This window comes from Ascaphus truei, unplaced genomic scaffold (genome assembly GCF_040206685.1).
Source record: "Ascaphus truei isolate aAscTru1 unplaced genomic scaffold, aAscTru1.hap1 HAP1_SCAFFOLD_1486, whole genome shotgun sequence".
NCBI lineage: Eukaryota > Metazoa > Chordata > Amphibia > Anura > Ascaphidae > Ascaphus > Ascaphus truei.
In genome coordinates, this window is record NW_027454373.1 from 1 (window position 1) to 27,852 (window position 27,852).

Consider the following 27,852-nt stretch of genomic DNA (forward strand, 5'->3'; position numbering starts at 1 on the left):
ATATCACACGGGAAGGAAATGGATGTGCCACACGCAGCGGGGGTCCCCCGTAACACGCAGATATCACACGGGAAGGAATGGATGTGCCACACGCAGCGGGCCCCGTAACACGCCGATATCACACGGGAAGGAATGGATGTGCCACACGCAGCGGCCCCGTAACACGCCGATATCACACGGGAAGGAATGGATGTGCCACACGCAGCGGCCCCGTAACACGCCGATTATCACACGGGAAGGAATGGATGTGCCACACGCAGCGGCCCCGTAACACGCCGATATCACACGGGAAGGAATGGATGTGCCACACGCAGCGGCCCCGTAACACGCCGATATCACACGGGAAGGAATGGATGTGCCACACGCAGCGGCCCCGTAACACGCCGATATCACACGGGAAGGAATGGATGTGCCACACGCAGCGGCCCCCGTAACACGCCGATATCACACGGGAAGGAATGGATGTGCCACACGCAGCGGCCCCGTAACACGCCGATATCACACGGGAAGGAATGGATGTGCCACACGCAGCGGCCCCGTAACACGCCGATATCACACGGGAAGGAATGGATGTGCCACACGCAGCGCCCCGTAACACGCCGATATCACACGGGAAGGAATGGATGTGCCACACGCAGCGGCCCCGTAACACGCCGATATCACACGGGAAGGAATGGATGTGCCACACGCAGCGGCCCCGTAACACGCCGATATCACACGGGAAGGAATGGATGTGCCACACGCAGCGGCCCGTAACACGCCGATATCACACGGGAAGGAATGGATGTGCCACACGCAGCGGCCCCGTAACACGCCGATATCACACGGGAAGGAATGGATGTGCCACACGCAGCGCCCCGTAACACGCCGATATCACACGGGAAGGAATGGATGTGCCACACGCAGCGCCCCGTAACACGCCGATATCACACGGGAAGGAATGGATGTGCCACACGCAGCGGCCCCGTAACACGCCGATATCACACGGGAAGGAATGGATGTGCCACACGCAGCGGCCCCGTAACACGCCGATATCACACGGGAAGGAATGGATGTGCCACACGCAGCGCCCCGTAACACGCCGATATCACACGGGAAGGAATGGATGTGCCACACGCAGCGGCCCCGTAACACGCCGATATCACACGGGAAGGAATGGATGTGCCACACGCAGCGGCCCCGTAACACGCAGATATCACACGGGAAGGAATGGATGTGTCACACGCAGCGGCCCCGTAACACGCCGATATCACACGGGAAGGAATGGATGTGCCACACGCAGCGCCCCGTAACACGCCGATATCACACACGGGAAGGAATGGATGTGCCACACGCAGCTGCCCCGTAACACGCCGATATCACACGGGAAGGAATGGATGTGCCACACGCAGCGGCCCCGTAACACGCCGATCACACACGGGAAGGAATGGATGTGCCACACGCAGCGGCCCCGTAACACGCCGATATCACACGGGAAGGAATGGATGTGCCACACGCAGCGGCCCCGTAACACGCCGATATCACACGGGAAGGAATGGATGTGCCACACGCAGCGGCCCGTAACACGCCGATATCACACGGGAAGGAATGGATGTGCCACACGCAGCGCCCCGTAACACGCCGATATCACACGGGAAGGAATGGATGTGCCACACGCAGCGGCCCCGTAACACGCCGATATCACACGGGAAGGAATGGATGTGCCACACGCAGCGGCCACGTAACACGCCGATATCACACGGGAAGGAATGGATGTGCCACACGCAGCGGCCCCGTAACACGCCGATATCACACGGGAAGGAATGGATGTGCCACACGCAGCGGCCCCGTAACACGCAGATATCACACGGGAAGGAATGGATGTGCCACACGCAGCGGCCCGTAACACGCCGATATCACACGGGAAGGAATGGATGTGCCACACGCAGCGCCCCGTAACACGCCGATATCACACGGGAAGGAATGGATGTGCCACACGCAGCGGCCCCGTAACACGCCGATATCACACGGGAAGGAATGGATGTGCCACACGCAGCGGCCCCGTAACACGCCGATATCACACGAGAAGGAATGGATGTGCCACACGCAGCGCCCCGTAACACGCCGATATCACACGGGAAGGAATGGATGTGCCACACGCAGCGCCCCGTAACACGCCGATATCACACGGGAAGGAATGGATGTGCCACACGCAGCGGCCCCGTAACACGCCGATATCACACGGGAAGGAATGGATGTGCCACACGCAGCGGCCCCGTAACACGCCGATATCACACGGGAAGGAATGGATGTGCCACACGCAGCGCCCCGTAACACGCCGATATCACACACGGGTAGGAATGGATGTGCCACACGCAGCGGCCCCGTAACACGCCGATATCACACGGGAAGGAATGGATGTGCCACACGCAGCGGCCCGGTAACACGCCGATATCACACGGGAAGGAATGGATGTGCCACACGCAGCGGCCACGTAACACGCCGATATCACACGGGAAGGAATGGATGTGCCACACGCAGCGCCCCGTAACACGCCGATATCACAAGGGAAGGAAAGGATGTGCCACACGCAGCGGCCCGTAACACGCAGATATCACACGGGAAGGAATGGATGTGCCACACGCAGCGGCCCGTAACACGCCGATATCACACGGGAAGGAATGGATGTGCCACACGCTGCGGCCCCGTAACACGCCGATATCACACGGGAAGGAATGGATGTGCCACACGCAGCGGCCCCGTAACACGCCGATATCACACGGGAAGGAATGGATGTACCACACGAAGCGGCCCTGTAACACGCCGATATCACACGGGAAGGAATGGATGTGCCACACGCAGCGGCCCCGTAACACGCCGATATCACACGGGAAGGAATGGATGTGCCACACGCAGCGCCCCGTAACACGCCGATATCACACGGGAAGGAATGGATGTGCCACACGCAGCGGCCCCGTAACACGCCGATATCACACGGGAAGGAATGGATGTGCCACACGCAGCGGCCCCGTAACACGCCGATCACACACGGGAAGGAATGGATGTGCCACACGCAGCGGCCCCGTAACACGCCGATATCACACGGGAAGGAATGGATGTGCCACACGCAGCGGCCGCGTAACACGCCGATATCACACGGGAAGGAATGGATGTGCCACACGCAGCGGCCCGTAACACGCCGATATCACACGGGAAGGAATGGATGTGCCACACGCAGCGCCCCGTAACACGCCGATATCACACGGGAAGGAATGGATGTGCCACACGCAGCGGCCCGTAACACGTCGATATCACACGGGAAGGAATGGATGTGCCACACGCAGCGCCCCGTAACACGCCGATATCACACGGGAAGGAATGGATGTGCCACACGCAGCGGCCCGTAACACGCCGATATCACACGGGAAGGAATGGATGTGCCACACGCAGCGGCCCGTAACACGCCGATATCACACGGGAAGGAATGGATGTGCCACACGCAGCGGCCCCGTAACACGCCGATATCACACGGGAAGGAATGGATGTGCCACACGCAGCGGCCCCGTAACACGCCGATATCACACGGGAAGGAATGGATGTGCCACACGCAGCGGCCACGTAACACGCCGATATCACACGGGAAGGAATGGATGTGCCACACGCAGCGGCCCCGTAACACGCCGATATCACACGGGAAGGAATGGATGTGCCACACGCAGCGGCCCCGTAACACGCAGATATCACACGGGAAGGAATGGATGTGCCACACGCAGCGGCCCGTAACACGCCGATATCACACGGGAAGGAATGGATGTGCCACACGCAGCGCCCCGTAACACGCCGATATCACACGGGAAGGAATGGATGTGCCACACGCAGCGGCCCCGTAACACGCCGATATCACACGGGAAGGAATGGATGTGCCACACGCAGCGCCCCGTAACACGCCGATATCACACGGGAAGGAATGGATGTGCCACACGCAGCGCCCCGTAACACGCCGATATCACACGGGAAGGAATGGATGTGCCACACGCAGCGGCCCCGTAACACGCCGATATCACACGGGAAGGAATGGATGTGCCACACGCAGCGGCCCCGTAACACGCCGATATCACACGGGAAGGAATGGATGTGCCACACGCAGCGCCCCGTAACACGCCGATATCACACGGGAAGGAATGGATGTGCCACACGCAGCGGCCCCGTAACACGCCGATCACACGGGAAGGAATGGATGTGCCACACGCAGCGGCCCGGTAACACGCCGATATCACACGGGAAGGAATGGATGTGCCACACGCAGCGGCCCCGTAACACGCCGATATCACACGGGAAGGAATGGATGTGCCACATGCAGCGGCCCGTAACACGCCGATATCACACGGGAAGGAATGGATGTGCCACACGCTGCGGCCCCGTAACACGCCGATATCACACGGGAAGGAATGGATGTGCCACACGCAGCGGCCCCGTAACACGCCGATATCACACGGGAAGGAATGGATGTGCCACACGCAGCGGCCCCGTAACACGCCGATATCACACGGGAAGGAATGGATGTGCCACACGCAGCGGCCCCGAAACACGCAGATATCACACGGGAAGGAATGGATGTGCCACACGCAGCGGCCCGTAACACGCCGATATCACACGGGAAGGAATGGATGTGCCACACGCAGCGCCCCGTAACACGCCGATATCACACGGGAAGGAATGGATGTGCCACACGCAGCGGCCCCGTAACACGCCGATATCACACGGGAAGGAATGGATGTGCCACACGCAGCGGCCCCGTAACACGCAGATATCACACGGGAAGGAATGGATGTGCCACACGCAGCGGCCCCATAACACGCCGATATCACACGGGAAGGAATGGATGTGCCACACGCAGCGGCCCGTAACACGCCGATATCACACGGGAAGGAATGGATGTGCCACACGCAGCGCCCCGTAACACGCCGATATCACACGGGAAGGAATGGATGTGCCACACGCAGCGGCCCCGTAACACGCAGATATCACACGTAAAGGAATGGATGTGCCACACGCAGCGCCCCGTAACACGCCGATATCACACGGGAAGGAATGGATGTGCCACACGCAGCGGCCCCGTAACACGCAGATATCACACGGGAAGGAATGGATGTGCCACACGCAGCGGCCCCGTAACACGCAGATATCACACGGGAAGGAATGGATGTGCCACACGCAGCGGCCCCGTAACACGCAGATATCACACGGGAAGGAATGGATGTGCCACACGCAGCGGCCCCGTAACACGCAGATATCACACGGGAAGGAATGGATGTGCCACACGCAGCGGCCCCGTAACACGCCGATATCACACGGGAAGGAATGGATGTGCCACACGCAGCGGCCCCGTAACACACCGATATCACACGGGAAGGAATGGATGTGCCACACGCAGCGGCCCCGTAACACGCCGATATCACACGGGAAGGAATGGATGTGCCACACGCAGCGCCCCGTAACACGCCGATATCACACGGGAAGGAATGGATGTGCCACACGCAGCGGCCCTGTAACACGCCGATATCACACGGGAAGGAATGGATGTGCCACACGCAGCGGCCCGTAACACGCAGATATCACATGGGAAGGAATGGATGTGCCACACGCAGCGGCCCCGTAACACGCCGATCACACACGGGAAGGAATGGATGTGCCACACGCAGCGGCCCCGTAACACGCCGATATCACACGGGAAGGAATGGATGTGCCACACGCAGCGGCCCCGTAACACGCCGATATCACACGGGAAGGAATGGATGTGCCACACGCAGCGGCCCGTAACACGCCGATATCACACGGGAAGGAATGGATGTGCCACACGCAGCGGCCCCGTAACACGCCGATATCACACGGGAAGGAATGGATGTGCCACACGCAGCGGCCACGTAACACGCCGATATCACACGGGAAGGAATGGATGTGCCACACGCAGCGGCCCCGTAACACGCCGATATCACACGGGAAGGAATGGATGTGCCACACGCAGCGGCCCCGTAACACGCAGATATCACACGGGAAGGAATGGATGTGCCACACGCAGCGGCCCGTAACACGCCGATATCACACGGGAAGGAATGGATGTGCCACACGCAGCGCCCCGTAACACGCCGATATCACACGGGAAGGAATGGATGTGCCACACGCAGCGGCCCCGTAACACGCCGATATCACACGGGAAGGAATGGATGTGCCACACGCAGCGGCCCCGTAACACGCCGATATCACACGGGAAGGAATGGATGTGCCACACGCAGCGCCCCGTAACACGCCGATATCACACGGGAAGGAATGGATGTGCCACACGCAGCGCCCCGTAACACGCCGATATCACACGGGAAGGAATGGATGTGCCACACGCAGCGGCCCCGTAACACGCCGATATCACACGGGAAGGAATGGATGTGCCACACGCAGCGGCCCCGTAACACGCCGATATCACACGGGAAGGAATGGATGTGCCACACGCAGCGCCCCGTAACACGCCGATATCACACGGGAAGGAATGGATGTGCCACACGCAGCGGCCCCGTAACACGCCGATATCACACGGGAAGGAATGGATGTGCCACACGCAGCGGCCCCGTAACATGCCGATATCACACACGGGAAGGAATGGATGTGCCACACGCAGCGGCCCCGTAACACGCCGATATCACACGGGAAGGAATGGATGTGCCACACGCAGCGGCCCGGTAACACGCCGATATCACACGGGAAGGAATGGATGTGCCACACGCAGCGGCCCCGTAACACGCCGATATCACACGGGAAGGAAAGGATGTGCCACATGCAGCGGCCCGTAACACGCCGATATCACACGGGAAGGAATGGATGTGCCACACGCTGCGGCCCCGTAACACGCCGATATCACACGGGAAGGAATGGATGTGCCACACGCAGCGGCCCCGTAACACGCCGATATCACACGGGAAGGAATGGATGTGCCACACGAAGCGGCCCTGTAACACGCCGATATCACACGGGAAGGAATGGATGTGCCACACGCAGCGGCCCCGTAACACGCCGATATCACACGGGAAGGAATGGATGTGCCACACGCAGCGCCCCGTAACACGCCGATATCACACGGGAAGGAATGGATGTGCCACACGCAGCGGCCCCGTAACACGCCGATATCACACGGGAAGGAATGGATGTGCCACACGCAGCGGCCCCGTAACACGCCGATATCACACGGGAAGGAATGGATGTGCCACACGCAGCGGCCCCGTAACACGCCGATATCACACGGGAAGGAATGGATGTGCCACACGCAGCGGCCCGTAACACGCCGATATCACACGGGAAGGAATGGATGTGCCACACGCAGCGCCCCGTAACACGCCGATATCACACGGGAAGGAATGGATGTGCCACACGCAGCGGCCCGTAACACGTCGATATCACACGGGAAGGAATGGATGTGCCACACGCAGCGCCCCGTAACACGCCGATATCACACGGGAAGGAATGGATGTGCCACACGCAGCGGCCCCGTAACACGCCGATATCACACGGGAAGGAATGGATGTGCCACACGCAGCGGCCACGTAACACGCCGATATCACACGGGAAGGAATGGATGTGCCACACGCAGCGGCCCCGTAACACGCCGATATCACACGGGAAGGAATGGATGTGCCACACGCAGCGGCCCCGTAACACGCAGATATCACACGGGAAGGAATGGATGTGCCACACGCAGCGGCCCGTAACACGCCGATATCACACGGGAAGGAATGGATGTGCCACACGCAGCGCCCCGTAACACGCCGATATCACACGGGAAGGAATGGATGTGCCACACGCAGCGGCCCGTAACACGTCGATATCACACGGGAAGGAATGGATGTGCCACACGCAGCGCCCCGTAACACGCCGATATCACACGGGAAGGAATGGATGTGCCACACGCAGCGGCCACGTAACACGCCGATCACACACGGGAAGGAATGGATGTGCCACACGCAGCGGCCCCGTAACACGCCGATATCACACGGGAAGGAATGGATGTGCCACACGCAGCGGCCCCGTAACACGCCGATATCACACGGGAAGGAATGGATGTGCCACACGCAGCGGCCCGTAACACGCCGATATCACACGGGAAGGAATGGATGTGCCACACGCAGCGCCCCGTAACACGCCGATATCACACGGGAAGGAATGGATGTGCCACACGCAGCGGCCCGTAACACGTCGATATCACACGGGAAGGAATGGATGTGCCACACGCAGCGCCCCGTAACACGCCGATATCACACGGGAAGGAATGGATGTGCCACACGCAGCGGCCCCGTAACACGCCGATATCACACGGGAAGGAATGGATGTGCCACACGCAGCGGCCACGTAACACGCCGATATCACACGGGAAGGAATGGATGTGCCACACGCAGCGGCCCCGTAACACGCCGATATCACACGGGAAGGAATGGATGTGCCACACGCAGCGGCCCCGTAACACGCAGATATCACACGGGAAGGAATGGATGTGCCACACGCAGCGGCCCGTAACACGCCGATATCACACGGGAAGGAATGGATGTGCCACACGCAGCGCCCCGTAACACGCCGATATCACACGGGAAGGAATGGATGTGCCACACGCAGCGGCCCCGTAACACGCCGATATCACACGGGAAGGAATGGATGTGCCACACGCAGCGCCCCGTAACACGCCGATATCACACGGGAAGGAATGGATGTGCCACACGCAGCGCCCCGTAACACGCCGATATCACACGGGAAGGAATGGATGTGCCACACGCAGCGGCCCTGTAACACGCCGATATCACACGGGAAGGAATGGATGTGCCACACGCAGCGGCCCCGTAACACGCCGATATCACACGGGAAGGAATGGATGTGCCACACGCAGCGCCCCGTAACACGCCGATATCACACACGGGAAGGAATGGATGTGCCACACGCAGCGGCCCCGTAACACGCCGATATCACACGGGAAGGAATGGATGTGCCACACGCAGCGGCCCGGTAACACGCCGATATCACACGGGAAGGAATGGATGTGCCACACGCAGCGGCCCCGTTACACGCCGATATCACACGGGAAGGAATGGATGTGCCACATGCAGCGGCCCGTAACACGCCGATATCACACGGGAAGGAATGGATGTGCCACACGCTGCGGCCCCGTAACACGCCGATATCACACGGGAAGGAATGGATGTGCCACACGCAGCGGCCCCGTAACACGCCGATATCACACGGGAAGGAATGGATGTGCCACACGCAGCGGCCCTGTAACACGCCGATATCACACGGGAAGGAATGGATGTGCCACACGCAGCGGCCCCGTAACACGCAGATATCACACGGGAAGGAATGGATGTGCCACACGCAGCGGCCCGTAACACGCCGATATCACACGGGAAGGAATGGATGTGCCACACGCAGCGCCCCGTAACACGCCGATATCACACGGGAAGGAATGGATGTGCCACACGCAGCGGCCCCGTAACACGCCGATATCACACGGGAAGGAATGGATGTGCCACACGCAGCGGCCCCGTAACACGCAGATATCACACGGGAAGGAATGGATGTGCCACACGCAGCGGCCCCGTAACACGCCGATATCACACGGGAAGGAATGGATGTGCCACACGCAGCGGCCCGTAACACGCCGATATCACACGGGAAGGAATGGATGTGCCACACGCAGCGCCCCGTAACACGCCGATATCACACGGGAAGGAATGGATGTGCCACACGCAGCGGCCCCGTAACACGCAGATATCACACGGGAAGGAATGGATGTGCCACACGCAGCGCCCCGTAACACGCCGATATCACACGGGAAGGAATGGATGTGCCACACGCAGCGGCCCCGTAACACGCAGATATCACACGGGAAGGAATGGATGTGCCACACGCAGCGGCCCCGTAACACGCAGATATCACACGGGAAGGAATGGATGTGCCACACGCAGCGGCCCCGTAACACGCAGATATCACACGGGAAGGAATGGATGTGCCACACGCAGCGGCCCCGTAACACGCAGATATCACACGGGAAGGAATGGATGTGCCACACGCAGCGGCCCCGTAACACGCAGATATCACACGGGAAGGAATGGATGTGCCACACGCAGCGGCCCCGTAACACACCGATATCACACGGGAAGGAATGGATGTGCCACACGCAGCGGCCCCGTAACACGCAGATATCACACGGGAAGGAATGGATGTGCCACACGCAGCGCCCCGTAACACGCCGATATCACACGGGAAGGAATGGATGTGCCACACGCAGCGGCCCTGTAACACGCCGATATCACATGGGAAGGAATGGATGTGCCACACGCAGCGGCCCGTAACACGCCGATATCACACGGGAAGGAATGGATGTGCCACACGCAGCGGCCCCGTAACACGCCGATATCACACGGGAAGGAATGGATGTGCCACACGCAGCGGCCCCGTAACACGCCGATATCACACGGGAAGGAATGGATGTGCCACACGCAGCGGCCCCTAACACGCAGATATCACACGGGAAGGAATGGATGTGCCACACGCAGCGGCCCCGTAACACGCAGATATCACACGGGAAGGAATGGATGTGCCACACGCAGCGGCCCCGTAACACGCCGATATCACACGGGAAGGAATGGATGTGCCACACGCAGCGGCCCCGTAACACACCGATATCACACGGGAAGGAATGGATGTGCCACACGCAGCGGCCCCGTAACACGCCGATATCACACGGGAAGGAATGGATGTGCCACACGCAGCGCCCCGTAACACGCCGATATCACACGGGAAGGAATGGATGTGCCACACGCAGCGGCCCTGTAACACGCCGATATCACATGGGAAGGAATGGATGTGCCACACGCAGCGGCCCGTAACACGCCGATATCACACGGGAAGGAATGGATGTGCCACACGCAGCGGCCCCGTAACACGCCGATATCACACGGGAAGGAATGGATGTGCCACACGCAGCGGCCCCGTAACACGCCGATATCACACGGGAAGGAATGGATGTGCCACACGCAGCGGCCCCTAACACGCAGATATCACACGGGAAGGAATGGATGTGCCACACGCAGCGGCCCCGTAACACGCAGATATCACACGGGAAGGAATGGATGTGCCACACGCAGCGGCCCCGTAACACGCCGATATCACACGGGAAGGAATGGATGTGCCACACGCAGCGGCCCCGTAACACACCGATATCACACGGGAAGGAATGGATGTGCCACACGCAGCGGCCCCGTAACACGCCGATATCACACGGGAAGGAATGGATGTGCCACACGCAGCGCCCCGTAACACGCCGATATCACACGGGAAGGAATGGATGTGCCACACGCAGCGGCCCTGTAACACGCCGATATCACATGGGAAGGAATGGATGTGCCACACGCAGCGGCCCGTAACACGCCGATATCACACGGGAAGGAATGGATGTGCCACACGCAGCGGCCCCGTAACACGCCGATATCACACGGGAAGGAATGGATGTGCCACACGCAGCGGCCCCGTAACACGCCGATATCACACGGGAAGGAATGGATGTGCCACACGCAGCGGCCCCTAACACGCAGATATCACACGGGAAGGAATGGATGTGCCACACGCAGCGGCCCCGTAACACGCAGATATCACACGGGAAGGAATGGATGTGCCACACGCAGCGGCCCCGTAACACGCCGATATCACACGGGAAGGAATGGATGTGCCACACGCAGCGGCCCCGTAACACGCCGATATCACACGGGAAGGAATGGATGTGCCACACGCAGCGGCCCGTAACACGCCGATATCACACGGGAAGGAATGGATGTGCCACAAGCAGCGGCCCCGTAACACGCCAATATCACACGGGAAGGAATGGATGTGCCACACGCAGCGGCCCCGTAACACGCCGATATCACACGGGAAGGAATGGATGTGCCACACGCAGCGCCCCGTAACACGCCGATATCACACGGGAAGGAATGGATGTGCCACACGCAGCGCCCCGTAACACGCCGATATCACACGGGAAGGAATGGATGTGCCACACGCAGCGGCCCCGTAACACGCCGATATCACACGGGAAGGAATGGATGTGCCACACGCAGCGGCCCCGTAACACGCCGATATCACACGGGAAGGAATGGATGTGCCACACGCAGCGCCCCGTAACACGCCGATATCACACACGGGAAGGAATGGATGTGCCACACGCAGCGGCCCCGTAACACGCCGATATCACACGGGAAGGAATGGATGTGCCACACGCAGCGGCCCCGTAACACGCCGATATCACACGGGAAGGAATGGATGTGCCACATGCAGCGGCCCGTAACACGCCGATATCACACGGGAAGGAATGGATGTGCCACACGCTGCGGCCCCGTAACACGCAGATATCACACGGGAAGGAATGGATGTGCCACACGCAGCGCCCCGTAACACGCAGATATCTCACGGGAAGGAATGGATGTGCCACACGCAGCGGCCCCGTAACACGCCGATATCACACGGGAAGGAATGGATGTGCAGCACGCAGCGGCCCCGTAACACGCCGATATCACACGGGAAGGAATGGATGTGCCACACGCAGCGGCCCCGTAACACGCAGATATCACACGGGAAGGAATGGATGTGCCACACGCAGCGCCCCGTAACACGCCGATATCACACGGGAAGGAATGGATGTGCCACACGCAGCGGCCCCGTAACACGCCGATATCACACGGGAAGGAATGGATGTGCCACACGCAGCGCCCCGTAACACGCCGATATCACACGGGAAGGAATGGATGTGCCACACGCAGCGGACCCGTAACACGCCGATATCACACGGGAAGGAATGGATGTGCCACACGCAGCGGCCCCGTAACACGCAGATATCACACGGGAAGGAATGGATGTGCCACACGCAGCGGCCCCGTAACACGCAGATATCACACGGGAAGGAATGGATGTGCCACACGCAGCGGCCCCGTAACACGCCGATATCACACGGGAAGGAATGGATGTGCCACACGCAGCGGCCCCGTAACACGCCGATATCACACGGGAAGGAAAGGATGTGCCACACGCAGCGGCCCCGTAACATGCCGATATCACACGGGAAGGAATGGATGTGCCACACGCAGCGGCCCGTAACACGCCGATATCACACGGGAAGGAATGGATGTGCCACACGCAGCGGCCCCGTAACACGCCGATATCACACGGGAAGGAATGGATGTGCCACACGCAGCGGCCCCGTAACATTCCGATATCACACGGGAAGGAATGGATGTGCCACACGCAGCGGCCCCGTAACACGCCGATATCACACGGGAAGGAATGGATGTGCCACACGCAGCGGCCCCGTAACACGCCGATATCACACGGGAAGGAATGGATGTGCAACACGCAGCGGCCCCGTAACATGCCGATATCACACGGGAAGGAATGGATGTGCCACACGCAGCGGCCCCGTAACACGCCGATATCACACGGGAAGGAATGGATGTGCCACACGCAGCGGCCCCGTAACACGAAGATATCACACGGGAAGGAATGGATGTGCCACACGCAGCGGCCCCGTAACACGCAGATATCACACGGGAAGGAATGGATGTGCCACACGCAGCGGCCCCGTAACACGCCGATATCACACGGGAAGGAATGGATGTGCCACACGCAGCGGCCCCATAACACGCCGATATCACACGGGAAGGAATGGATGTGCCACACGCAGCGGCCCCGTAACACGCCGATATCACATGTGAAGGAATGGATGTGCCACACGCAGCGGCCCCGTAACACGCCGATATCACACGGGAAGGAATGGATGTGCCACACGCAGCGCCCCGTAACACGCCGATATCACACGGGAAGGAATGGATGTGCCACACGCAGCGGCCCCGTAACACGCCGATATCACACGGGAAGGAATGGATGTGCCACACGCAGCGGCCCGTAACACGCCGATATCACACGGGAAGGAATGGATGTGCCACACGCAGCGCCCCGTAACACGCCGATATCACACGGGAAGGAATGGATGTGCCACACGCAGCGGCCCCGTAACACGCAGATATCACACGGGAAGGAATGGATGTGCCACACGCAGCGCCCCGTAACACGCCGATATCACACGGGAAGGAATGGATGTGCCACACGCAGCGGCCCCGTAACACGCAGATATCACACGGGAAGGAATGGATGTGCCACACGCAGCGGCCCCGTAACACGCAGATATCACACGGGAAGGAATGGATGTGCCACACGCAGCGGCTCCGTAACACGCAGATATCACACGGGAAGGAATGGATGTGCCACACGCAGCGGCCCCGTAACACGCAGATATCACACGGGAAGGAATGGATGTGCCACACGCAGCGGCCCCGTAACACGCAGATATCACACGGGAAGGAATGGATGTGCCACACGCAGCGGCCCCGTAACACGCAGATATCACACGGGAAGGAATGGATGCGCCACACGCAGCGGCCCCGTAACACGCAGATATCACACGGGAAGGAATGGATGTGCCACACACAGCGGCCCCGTAACACGCCGATATCACACGGGAAGGAATGGATGTGCCACACGCAGCGGCCCCGTAACACGCCAATATCACACGGGAAGGAATGGATGTGCCACACGCAGCGCCCCGTAACACGCCGATATCACACGGGAAGGAATGGATGTGCCACACGCAGCGGCCCCGTAACACGCCGATATCACACGGGAAGGAATGGATGTACGACACGCAGCGGCCCCGTAACACGCAGATATCACACGGGAAGGAATGGATGTGCCACACGCAGCGCCCCGTAACACGCCGATATCACACGGGAAGGAATGGATGTGCCACAAGCAGCGGCCCCGTAACACGCCAATATCACACGGGAAGGAATGGATGTGCCACACGCAGCGGCCCCGTAACACGCCGATATCACACGGGAAGGAATGGATGTGCCACACGCAGCGGCCCCGTAACACGCCGATATCACACGGGAAGGAATGGATGTGCCACACGCAGCGCCCCGTAACACGCTGATATCACACGGGAAGGAATGGATGTGCCACACGCAGCGGCCCGTAACACGCCGATATCACACGGGAAGGAATGGATGTGCCACACGCAGCGGCCCGTAACACGCCGATATCACACGGGAAGGAATGGATGTGCCACACGCAGCGGCCCGTAACACGCCGATATCACACGGGAAGGAATGGATGTGCCACACGCAGCGCCCCGTAACACGCAGATATCACACGGGAAGGAATGGATGTGCCACACGCAGCGGCCCCGTAACATGCCGATATCACACGGGAAGGAATGGATGTGCCACACGCAGCACCCCGTAACACGCCGATATCACACACGGGAAGGAATGGATGTGCCACACGCAGCGGCCCCGTAACACGCCGATATCACACGGGAAGGAATGGATGTGCCACACGCAGCACCCCGTAACACGCCGATATCACACGGGAAGGAATGGATGTGCCACACGCAGCGGCCCCGTAACATGCCGATATCACACGGGAAGGAATGGATGTGCCACACGCAGCACCCCGTAACACGCCGATATCACACACGGGAAGGAATGGATGTGCCACACGCAGCGGCCCCGTAACACGCCGATATCACACACGGGAAGGAATGGATGTGCCACACGCAGCGGCCCCGTAACACGCCGATATCACACGGGAAGGAATGGATGTGCCACACGCAGCGGCCACGTAACACGCCGATATCACACGGGAAGGAATGGATGTGCCACACGCAGCGGCCCCGTAACACGCAGATATCACATGGGAAGGAAAGCATGTGCCACACGCAGCGGCCCCGTAACACGCCGATATCACACGGGAAGGAATGGATGTGCCACACGCAGCGGCCCCGTAACATGCCGATATCACACGGGAAGGAATGGATGTGCCACACGCAGCGGCCCCGTAACACGCCGATATCACACGGGAAGGAATGGATGTGCCACACGCAGCAGCCCCGTAACACGCCGATATCACACGGGAAGGAATGGATGTGCCACACGCAGCGGCCCCGTAACACGCCGATATCACACGAGAAGGAATGGATGTGCCACACGCAGCGGCCCCGTAACACGCAGATATCACACGGGAAGGAATGGATGTGCCACACGCAGCGGCCCCGTAACACGCCGATATCACACGAGAAGGAATGGATGTGCCACACGCAGCGACCCGTAACACGCAGATATCACACGGGAAGGAATGGATGTGCCACACGCAGCGGCCCCGTAACATGCCGATATCACACGGGAAGGAATGGATGTGCCACACGCAGCGGCCCCGTAACACGCCGATATCACACGGGAAGGAATGGATGTGCCACACGCAGCAGCCCCGTAACACGCCGATATCACACGGGAAGGAATGGATGTGCCACACGCAGCGGCCCCGTAACACGCCGATATCACACGAGAAGGAATGGATGTGCCACACGCAGCGCCCCGTAACACGCAGATATCACACGGGAAGGAATGGATGTGCCACACGCAGCGGCCCCGTAACATGCCGATATCACACGGGAAGGAATGGATGTGCCACACGCAGCGGCCCCGTAACACGCCGATATCACACACGGGAAGGAATGGATGTGCCACACGCAGCGCCCCGTAATACGCCGATATCACACGGGAAGGAATGGATGTGCCACACGCAGCGGCCCCGTAACACGCCGATATCACACGGGAAGGAATGGATGTGCCACACGCAGCGGCCACGTAACACGCCGATATCACACGGGAAGGAATGGATGTGCCACACGCAGCGGCCCCGTAACACGCAGATATCACATGGGAAGGAAAGCATGTGCCACACGCAGCGGCCCCGTAACACGCCGATATCACACGGGAATGAATGGATGTGCCACACGCAGCGGCCCCGTAACATGCCGATATCACACGGGAAGGAATGGATGTGCCACACGCAGCGGCCCCGTAACACGCCGATATCACACGGGAAGGAATGGATGTGCCACACGCAGCGGCCCCGTAACACGCCGATATCACACGGGAAGGAATGGATGTGCCACACGCAGCGGCCCCGTAACACGCCGATATCACACGGGAAGGAATGGATGTGCCACACGCAGCGCCCCGTAACACGCCGATATCACACGGGAAGGAATGGATGTGCCACACGCAGCGCCCCGTAACACGCCGATATCACACGGGAAGGAATGTATGTGCCACACGCAGCGGCCCCGTAACACGCCGATCACACACGGGAAGGAGTGGATGTGCCACACGCAGCGGCCCCGTAACACGCCGATATCACACGGGAAGGAATGGATGTGCCACACGCAGCGGCCCCGTAACACGCCGATATCACACGGGAAGGAATGGATGTGCCACACGCAGCGGCCCCGTAACACGCCGATATCACACGGGAAGGAATGGATGTGCCACACGCAGCGGCCCCGTAACACGCCGATATCACACGGGAAGGAATGGATGTGCCACACGCAGCGCCCCGTAACACGACGATATCACACGGGAAGGAATGGATGTGCCACACGCAGCGGCCCCGTAACACGACGATATCACACGGGAAGGAATGGATGCGCCACACGCAGCGGCCCCGTAACACGCAGATATCACACGGGAAGGAATGGATGTGCCACACGCAGCGGCCCGTAACACGCCGATATCACACGGGAAGGAATGGATGTGCCACAAGCAGCGGCCCCGTAACACGCCAATATCACACGGGAAGGAATGGATGTGCCACACGCAGCGGCCCCGTAACACGCCGATATCACACGGGAAGGAATGGATGTGCCACACGCAGCGGCCCCGTAACATGCCGATATCACACGGGAAGGAATGGATGTGCCACACGCAGCGGCCCCGTAACACGCCGATATCACACGGGAAGGAATGGATGTGCCACACGCAGCGGCCCCGTAACACGCCGATATCACACGGGAAGGAATGGTTGTGCCACACGCAGCAGCCACGTAACACGCCGATATCACACGGGAAGGAATGGATGTGCCACACGCAGCGGCCCCGTAACACGCCGATATCACACGGGAAGGAATGGATGTGCCACACGCAGCGGCCCCGTAACACGCCGATATCACACGGGAAGGAATGGATGTGCCACACGCAGCGGCCCCGTAACACGCCGATATCACACGGGAAGGAATGGATGTGCCACACGCAGCGGCCCCGTAACACGCCGATATCACACGGGAAGGAATGGATGTGCCACACGCAGCGGCCCCGTAACACGCCGATATCACACGGGAAGGAATGGATGTGCCACACGCAGCGGCCCCGTAACACGCCGATATCACACGGGAAGGAATGGATGTGCCATACGCAGCGGCCCCGTAACACGCCGATATCACACGGGAAGGAATGGATGTGCCACACGCAGCGGCCCCGTAACACGCCGATATCACACGGGAAGGAATGGATGTGCCACACGCAGCGGCCCCGTAACACGCCGATATCACACGGGAAGGAATGGATGTGCCACACGCAGCGGCCCCGTAACACGCAGATATCACACGGGAAGGAATGGATGTGCCACACGCAGCGGCCCCGTAACACGCCGATATCACACGGGAAGGAATGGATGTGCCACACGCAGCGGCCCCGTAACACGCCGATATCACACGGGAAGGAATGGATGTGCCACACGCAGCGGCCCCGTAACACGCCGATCACACACGGGAAGGAATGGATGCGCCACACGCAGCGGCCCCGTAACACGCCGATATCACACGGGAAGGAATGGATGTGCCACACGCAGCTGCCCCGTAACAAGCAGATATCACACGGGAAGGAATGGATGTGCCACACGCAGCGGCCCCGTAACACGCAGATATCACACGGGAAGGAATGGATGTGCCACACGCAGTGGCCCCGTAACACGCCGATATCACATGGGAAGGAATGGATGTGCCACACGCAGCGCCCCGTAACACGCCGATATCACACGGGAAGGAATGGATGTGCCACACGCAGCGCCCCGTAACACGCCGATATCACACGGGAAGGAATGGATGTGCCACACGCAGCGCCCCGTAACACGCAGATATCACACGGGAAGGAATGGATGTGCCACACGCAGCGGCCCCGTAACACGCAGATATCACACGGGAAGGAATGGATGTGCCACACGCAGCGGCCCCGTAACACGCCGATATCACACGGGAAGGAATGGATGTGCCACACGCAGCGGCCCCGTAACACGCAGATATCACACGGGAAGGAATGGATGTGCCACACGCAGCGGCCCCGTAACACGCCGATATCACACGGGAAGGAATGGATGTGCCACACGCAGCGGCCCCGTAACATGCCGATATCACACGGGAAGGAATGGATGTGCCACACGCAGCGCCCCGTAACACGCCGATATCACACGGGAAGGAATGGATGTGCCACACGCAGCGGCCCCGTAACACGCCGATATCACACGGGAAGGAATGGATGTGCCACACGCAGCGGCCCCGTAACACGCCGATATCACACGGGAAGGAATGGATGTGCCACACGCTGCGGCCCTGTAACACGCCGATATCACACGGGAAGGAATGGATGTGCCACACGCAGCGGCCCCGTAACACGCCTATCACACACGGGAAGGAATGGATGCGCCACACGCAGCGGCCCCGTAACACGCCGATATCACACGGGAAGGAATGGATGTGCCACACGCAGCGGCCCCGTAACACGCAGATATCACACGGGAAGGAATGGATGTGCCACACGCAGCGCCCCGTAACACGCAGATATCACACGGGAAGGAATGGATGTGCCACACGCAGCGGCCCCGTAACACGCCGATATCACATGGGAAGGAATGGATGTGCCACACGCAGCGCCCCGTAACATGCCGATATCACACGGGAAGGAATGGATGTGCCACACGCAGCGGCCCCGTAACACGCCGATATCACACGGGAAGGAATGGATGTGCCACACGCAGCGCCCCGTAACACGCCGATATCACACGGGAAGGAATGGATGTGCCACACGCAGCGGCCCCGTAACACGCCGATATCACACGGGAAGGAATGGATGTGCCACACGCAGCGGCCCCGTAACACGCAGATATCACACGGGAAGGAATGGATGTGCCACACGCAGCGGCCCCGTAACACGCCGATATCACACGGGAAGGAATGGATGTGCCACACGCAGCGGCCCGTAACACGCAGATATCACACGGGAAGGAATGGATGTGCCACACGCAGCGGCCCCGTAACACGCAGATATCACACGGGAAGGAATGTATGTGCCACACGCAGCGGCCCCGTAACACGCCGATATCACACGGGAAGGAATGGATGTGTTACACGCAGCGGCCCCGTAACACGCCGATATCACACGGGAAGGAATGGATGCGCCACACGCAGCGGCCCCGTAACACGCCGATATCACACGGGAAGGAATGGATGTGCCACACGCAGCGGCCCCGTAACACGCCGATATCACACGGGAAGGAATGGATGTGCCACACGCAGCGGCCCCGTAACATGCCGATATCACACGGGAAGGAATGGATGTGCCACACGCAGCGGCCCCGTAACACGCCGATATCACACGGGAAGGAATGGATGTGCCACACGCAGCGGCCCCGTAACACGCCGATATCACACGGGAAGGAATGGATGTGCCACACGCAGCGGCCCCGAAACACGCCGATATCACACGGGAAGGAATGGATGTGCCACACGCAGCGGCCCCGTAACACGCCGATATCACACGGGAAGGAATGGATGTGCCATACGCAGCGCCCCGTAACACGCAGATATCACACGGGAAGGAATGGATGTGCCACACGCAGCGGCCCCGTAACACGCCGATATCACACGGGAAGGAATGGATGTGCCACACGCAGCGGCCCCGTAACACGCCGATATCACACGGGAAGGAATAGATGTGCCACACGCAGCGGCCCCGTAACACGCCAATATCACACGGCACAAACATAATAGTGCGCTTACCAAGACTCGCACTGCGTCCCTCTCCGTGCTGGTCTCTGCGTCCTGCATCCCAACCTCTGTCTGTAAGGGGGACACGGTCAGAGAAAGTATCTGAGCGCAGAGAAACAGGGGAGAAGGGGTAACAGGGGAGAGGGGGTAACAGGGGAGAGGGGGTAACAGGGGAGAGGGGGTAACAGGGGAGAGGGGGTAACAGGGGAGAGGGGGTAACAGGGGAGAGGGGGTAACAGGGGAGAGGGGGTAACAGGGGAGAGGGGGGTAACAGGGGAGAGGGGGTAACAGGGGAGAGGGGGTAACGGGGGAGAGGGGGTAACGGGGGAGAGGGGGTAACGGGCCGTCTCACCTGCACGGCTCTGCACTGCATTGGGCTCTGCGTTCCCGTCTCCTGCTCGCTGTGCACGGCGCCCCCGCCCCGGGCACAGCCCCGCGACCCGTGCAGGATCCGGCACAGAATTGGTTGCTCCAAATACTCGGCGTCCAAGAGGGGAAACTCTCCAGGGAATCTGTCCCCCGCTGTCCCTTCTGACTCGGGGCTGTCACTCCCCGTTGAGTCTCCGCTCACCCACCATCCTCCCCCGTCCGATGAGAGCGCTCCTCCCCCGTCCGATGAGAGCGCTCCTGCCCCGTCCGATGAGAGCGCTCCTGCCCCGTCCGATGAGAGCGCTCCTGCCCCATCCGATGAGAGCGCTCCTGCCCCGTCCGATGAGAGTGCTCCTCCCCCGTCCGATGAGAGTGCTCCTCCCCCGTCCGATGAGAGCGCTCCTGCCCCGTCCGATGAGAGCGCTCCTGCCCCGTCCGATGAGAGCGCTCCTGCCCCGTCCGATGAGAGCGCTCCTGCCCCGTCCGATGAGAGCGCTCCTGCCCCGTCCGATGAGAGCGCTCCTGCCCCGTCCGATGAGAGCGCTCCTGCCCCGTCCGATGAGAGTGCTCCTCCCCCGTCCGATGAGAGCGCTCCTGCCCCGTCCGATGAGAGTGCTCCTCCATCTCTTCCATGGAGGGATAAAGCACACAGACAATTAATGAGCTGCACCAAGCCATTTACTTGAATTGCCTTAGCACCGCTTAGCAAACATGGTATCATCTAGTGATACAGTTCAATCGTACATACACTGTAAATGTAATAAACTGAAAGCACTCAGCCAGTCAACATCTTCTCTTTCCCCCCTTATTGCTTTATACCATTTGCGTCACACCTTCTCAAACACAGATTCAAAAGCAAAATGTTCTAATCAGGAGATGTAACAGGAACACACACAGCAGGATCGTGTGTGTGTGTGTGTGTGTGTGTGACATGTAACACACACACACTGCGGGAAGAAAGATACACAGCGATCCTGTGTGTGTGTGACATGTAACACACACACTGCGGGAAGAAAGATACGCAGTGATCCTGTGTGTGACATGTAACACACACACACTGCGGGAAGAAAGATACACAGCGATCCTGTGTGTGACATGTAACACACACACACTGCGGGAAGAAAGATACACAGCGATCCTGTGTGTGTGTGACATGTAACACACACACTGTGGGAAGAAAGATACACAGCGATCCTGTGTGTGTGTGACATGTAACACACACACTGCAGGAAGAAAGATACACAGCGATCCTGTGTGTGTGTGTGACATGTAGCACAAACACTGCGGGAAGAAAGATACGCAGTGATCCTGTGTGTGTGTGACATGTAACACACACACTGCGGTGGAAAGATACACAGCGACCCTGTGTGTGACATGTAACACACACACTGCGGGAAGAAAGATACACAGCGACCCTGTGTGTGACATGTAACACACACACTGCGGGAAGAAAGATACACAGCGACCCTGTGTGTGACATGTAACACACAGACTGCGGTGGAAAGATACACAGCGACCCTGTGTGTGACATGTAACACACACACTGTGGGAGGAAAGATACGCAGCGATCCTGTGTGCGTGTGACATGTAACACATACCTGCTGTGCCGGCAGTGAGATACATCCGCAGAGGCAGGATCAGAGGAGACAGCAGCGTCACACACCGACACACACCCGCGCTCTTCCATCTGCACCCTGAGGGGAAGGCAGACGGGGTGAGTGCACACTCCAGGGCAGGCTGGGAGCACACATTTCATTCCACTTTCTCCTGACACACAGGTGCGCTGACCGCCCACACACACACACACACACAGGCGCTGTGCTCTATCCCTAGTACACACACAGGCGCTCCGCTCCTCACACACACACGCAGGTGCTCCACACTGCCACACATGCATGCACGCTCGCCACATACACATGCACAGGCTCCACCCCTCACATGAACACACACGTGCACAGACACGCACGCGCTCTGCCCCTTGCGCACACACAGGCACCCTGCTCTGCACCTCTCACACACACATACCCAGCGCTCTGCCCCTCACTCATACATACACACATAGACCCCGCTCTGACTGACACTGACTGACACACACCCGCTCTGCCCCTCACTCATACACACACAGAACCTGCTCTGACTGACACACACCCCGCTCTGCCCCTCACTCATACACACACAGACCCTGCTCTGACTGACACACACCCCGCTCTGCCCCTCACTCATACACACACAGACCCTGCTCTGACTGACACACACCCCGCTCTGCCCCTCACTCATACACACACAGACCCTGCTCTGACTGACACACACCCCGCTCTGCCCCTCACTCATACACACACAGACCCTGCTCTGACTGACACACACCCCGCTCTGCCCCTCACTCATACACACACACCCCACTCTGACTGACACTGACAGACACACCACGCCTCTCACTCACACACGCGACTCCTCTCTCACATTCAAAACGTCTCTAAAACCTGTTGCTTTTTCCTCCGCAATATCACAAAGATACGCCCTTTCCTCTGTTACTCGACTGCTAAAACTCTGACTCAGGCCCTCATTCTCTCCCGTCTTGACTACTGTAACCTCCTGCTGTCCGGCCTTCCTGCCTCTCACCTGTCTCCCCTACAATCTATCCTACCTGCTGCTGCTGCCAGAGTCACTCTACTCTTTCCTAGATCTGTCTCAGCATCTCCCCTCATGAAATCCCTCTCCTGGCTTCCGATCAAATCCCGCATCTCACACTCCATTCTTCTCCTCACTTTTAAAGCTTTACTCTCCTGCCCCTCCTTACATCTCAGCCCTAATTTCTCGCTATGCACCATCTTGACTCTTGCATTCTGCTCAAGGATGTCTTCTCTCTACCCCCTATGTATCTAAAGCCCTCTCCCACCTTAAACCTTTCTCACTGTCTGCCCCGCACCACTGGAATGCCCTTGCTCACCAATACCCGACTAGCACCCTCTCTATCCACCTTTAAGTCCCACCTTAAGACACACCTGCTTAAAGAAGCATACTGTATGAGTAGCAGCTTGGATAATACTAGACACATGATACATAAAGCTTGGCCCCCTGCAGACGCACTTACCAGAACGCCCTCCTACTGTCTCTGTATGTTCTCCCTACCCATTAGATTGTAAGCTCCTCGGAGCAGGGACTCCTCTTCCTTAATGTCACTTTTATGTCTTAAGCACTTATTCCCATGACCTGTTATTTGTATTATTTGTTATTTATATGATTATCACATGTATTACTGATGTGAAGCGCTATGTACATTAATGACGCTATATAAATAAAGACATACAATACAATACACACACCCCGCTCTACCCCTCACGCACACCCACACCCCGCTCTGCCCCTCACGCACACCCACACCCCGCTCTACCCCTCATGCACACCCACACCCCGCTCTGCCCCTCACGCACACCCACACCCCGCTCTACCCCTCATGCACACCCACACCCCGCTCTGCCCCTCACGCACACCCACACCCCGCTCTACCCCTCATGCACACCCACACCCCGCTCTGCCCCTCACGCACACCCACACCCCGCTCTGCCCCTCACGCACACCCACACCCCGCTCTACCCCTCACGCACACCCACACCCCGCTCTGCCCCTCACGCACACCTACACCCCGCTCTGCCCCTCACGCGCACACACACACCCCGCTTTGCCCCTCACGCACACACACACCCCGCTTTGCCCCTCACACACACACACACCCCGCTCTGCCCCTCACGCGCACACACACACCCCGCTCTGCCCCTCACGCACACACACACCCCGCTCTGCCCCTCACGCACACACACACCCCGCTTTGCCCCTCACACACACACACACCCCGCTCTGCCCCTCACACACGCACACACACCCCGCTCTGCCCCTCACGCACACACACACACCGCTCTGCCCCTCACGCACACACACACACACACACCCCGCTCTGCCCCTCACACACACACACCCCGCCCCTCACGCACACACACCCCGCTCTGCCCCACACGCGCACACACACTCCGCTCTATCACCCACACACACACACACTCCGCTCTACCCCACACACACAAACACTCCGCTCTACCCCCCCACCCACACACACACACTCCGCTCTACCCCCCCCCCACACATACACACACTCCGCTCTACCCCCCCCCCACACACACATTCCGCTCTACCCCCCACACACACACACCCCGCTCTGCCCCCCCCACACACACACACACATCTCGCTCTGCCCCACACACACACACACACACACACACACACACACACCTCGCTCTGCCCCTCACACACACACACACACACCTCGCTCTGCCCCTCTCACACACACACACACACACACACACACACACACACACACACACACACACACACACACACACCTCGCTCTGCCCCTCACACACACACCTCGCTCTGCCCCTCACACACACCTCGCTCTGCCCCTCACACACACCTCGCTCTGCCCCTCACACACACACACACACCTCGCTCTGCCCCTCACACACACACACACCTCGCTCTGCCCCACACACACACACACACCTCGCTCTGACTCTGACACACACACACACCTCGCTCTGACTGACACACACACACACCTCGCACTGACACACACACCTCGCACTGACACACACACACCTCGCTCTGCCACACACACACACACACACACCTCGCTCTGCCCCTCACACACACACACCTCGCTCTGCCCCTCACACACACACACACACACCTCGCTCTGACTCTGACACACACACACACACCTCGCTCTGACACACACACCTCGCTCTGACACACACACCTCGCTCTGCCACACACACACACCTCGCTCTGCCACACACACACACCTCGCTCTGCCTTTCACACACACACACCTCGCTCTGCCCCTCACACACACACCTCGCTCTGCCCCTCACACACACACACACACACACACACCTCGCTCTGCCCCTCACACACACACACCTCGCTCTGCCCCTCACACACACACCTCGCTCTGCCCCTCACACACACACACACCTCCTCTGCCTTAAACACACACACACCTCGCTCTGCCCCTCACACACACACACACACACACACCTCGCTCTGCCCCTCACACACGCACACCTCGCTCTGCCCCTCACACACACACCTCGCTCTGCCCCTCACACACACACCTCGCTCTGCCCCCACACACACACACACCTCGCTCTGCCCCTCACACACACACACCTCGCTCTGCCCCTCACACACACACACACACCTCGCTCTGCCCCTCACACACACACACACCTCGCTCTGCAACACACACCTCGCTCTGCCCCTCACACACACACCTCGCTCTGCCCCTCACACACACACACACCTCGCTCTGCCTCTCACACACACACACCTCGCTCTGCCCCTCACACACACACCTCGCTCTGCTCCTCACACACACACACACACCTCTCTCTGCCCCTCACACACACACCTCGCTCTGCCCCTCACACACACACCTCGCTCTGCCCCCTCACACCCACACCTCGCTCTGCCCCTCACACACACACACACACACACCTCGCTCTGCCCCTCACACACACACACCTCGCTCTGACTGACACACACACACCTCGCTCTGCCCCACACACACACACCTCGCTCTGCCCCCTCACACCCACACCTCGCTCTGCCCCCTCACACCCACACCTCGCTCTGCCCCCACACACACACCTCGCTCTGCCCCTCACACACACACACACCTCGCTCTGCCCCTCACACACACACACACCTCGCTCTGACTGACACACACACAAACACCTCGCTCTGCCCCTCACACACACCTCGCTCTGCCCCTCACACACACCTCGCTCTGAGACACGCTCTGAGACACACACACACACACACACACACACACACACACACACACACACACACACACCTCGCTCTGCCCCTCACACACTGCTCTGCACACACCGGCTTCAGAATCCACTTCTGCTTCCGGGAGTGAGACAGAAGCAGGACTCCGCCCCGGAAATGACGTTGATGTCAGTGGCTGCCTGACCGAACCAGGAAGTGCAGGTGAAGTGTGTGTGTGTGTGTGTGTGTGTGTGTGTGTGTGTGTGTGTGTGTGTGTGTGTGTGTGTGTGTGTGTGTGTGTGTGTGTGTGTGTGTGTGTGTGTGTGTGTGTGTGTTATGCAGAGCAGTGTGTGTCACTGTGTGTTTGTTATGCAAAGCAGTGTGTGTCTGTGTTAGTCATAGCGGTGTGTGTGTGTGTGTGTCAGTCATAGCGGCGTGTGTCAGTCATAGCGGCGTGTGTATTGTATGTCTTTATTTATATAGCGCCATTAATGTACATAGCGCTTCACAGTAGTAATAAATAACAAATAATATAAATAACAGGTCATGGGAATACGTGCTTCAGACATAGAAGTAACATTAAGGAAGAGGAGTCCCTACTCTAATTGGTAGGAAGAACGTACAGAGACAGGATGGAATGTGTGTGTCGGTGTCAGTCATAGCGG

At 59.4% G+C, this 27,852-nt stretch overlaps 1 protein-coding gene and 1 long non-coding RNA gene across 3 annotated transcripts in view; one reads left to right on the forward strand and one right to left on the reverse strand.

Annotated features, from left to right (window-relative positions):
- Positions 1–21,004: 21,004 nt before the first annotated feature.
- On the reverse strand, positions 21,005–27,347 carry LOC142476200 (uncharacterized). 2 transcript variants are annotated; one of them, XR_012791423.1, is made up of 4 exons: positions 27,270–27,347; positions 22,960–23,055; positions 21,345–21,987; positions 21,005–21,064 (listed from the first exon to the last, which is right to left on the reverse strand). It is a non-coding gene; the product is annotated as an uncharacterized LOC142476200 (long non-coding RNA). The 2 variants fall into 2 exon arrangements; XR_012791424.1 differs by having other exon boundaries at positions 27,305–27,346.
- Positions 27,253–27,852, forward strand: part of PCSK7 (proprotein convertase subtilisin/kexin type 7) — a 53,227-nt gene continuing 52,627 nt past the window's right edge. The window contains 1 exon segment of the mRNA XM_075581693.1: positions 27,253–27,409. The gene's annotated coding sequence lies outside the window, so the exon portion shown is untranslated.